This window comes from Gavialis gangeticus, unplaced genomic scaffold, assembly GCF_001723915.1.
Source record: "Gavialis gangeticus isolate Ggan-Ray unplaced genomic scaffold, GavGan_comp1, whole genome shotgun sequence".
NCBI classification, from domain to species: domain Eukaryota; kingdom Metazoa; phylum Chordata; order Crocodylia; family Gavialidae; genus Gavialis; species Gavialis gangeticus.
Window position 1 is genome coordinate 160,373,676 of NW_017729032.1, and position 997 is coordinate 160,374,672.

Below are 997 nucleotides of genomic sequence, written 5' to 3' on the forward strand. Positions count from 1 at the left end.
CACATAAAAAATAGGGCCTTGATCTCCTGACTGGGGTCCAAATGTGCAACTATCAGAAAAATAATTATAAACAATGTGAAACACTGTTTTTCATCCTTGGTTTGCACCGGTTTTCCTGATATGCAAGGTTTAGAACATAAGAGGAAACCATACCATTCTAGAAACCCAAGTAATAAATCAGCCCTGAAAGTGGTATAAACAAATTTAATTGTGATCATATTTATCTTAGTGCAGGTGTCAGCAACCCTCAGCATGCATGCTGAGCATGGCACGCAAGGCCATTTTGCTCAGCACACCACTGCCAGCCTGGGCTCTAAGCAGCTGCTGACAGCCAAGAAGCACAGGCTGCTCTCAGCAGGCGGCCTGGAGGCTGCAAGCCCTGCTGCAAACAGATGGGGCTCCGTGGGCCAGCTGCAGACGGGAGGCTGCAAACGGCTCCTCTGGGCTCCGGCATGCCGGCACTCCAGCACCTTACAAGGTAGACACTGTGGTTTTTTTGGCACTCCAGCCAAAAATATTGTCTACCCCTGTCTTAGTGTGTTTCAAATGAAAGGTTTCTCTTGTTAAATTGACTTTTTCTTATCATAAAACAAATATGGCCCACATTCCTACTTCTGGCATATCCCTTAACAAAACGATGTTTACTTTTCCTTCTAATTATGCAAGTTTGAATGTCAGCTATAGGACCTGCTTCTTTTCACATGTACCATAGCGGAAATTAGAAGTCATTGCCCTGAAGCTAGTGAAATTTAACATTTGTGAAAACACTGTAAAGGGAGAATGCTAGCTGCAATAGTTCCTATTTCATGTTCAGCCATTTTGTACTCTTGACCACTCTGCAACTGAACTCCAACTAGCTTTGAGCATCAAGGATAATAAAAAGTCCTTTTTCAGATATGTGGGGAGCCGGAGGAAAAGCAAGGGCAACATTGGACCCCTGCTGAACCAGATGGGGCAACTGATAACTGACGCCTAGGAAAAAGCCAACCTATTAAAT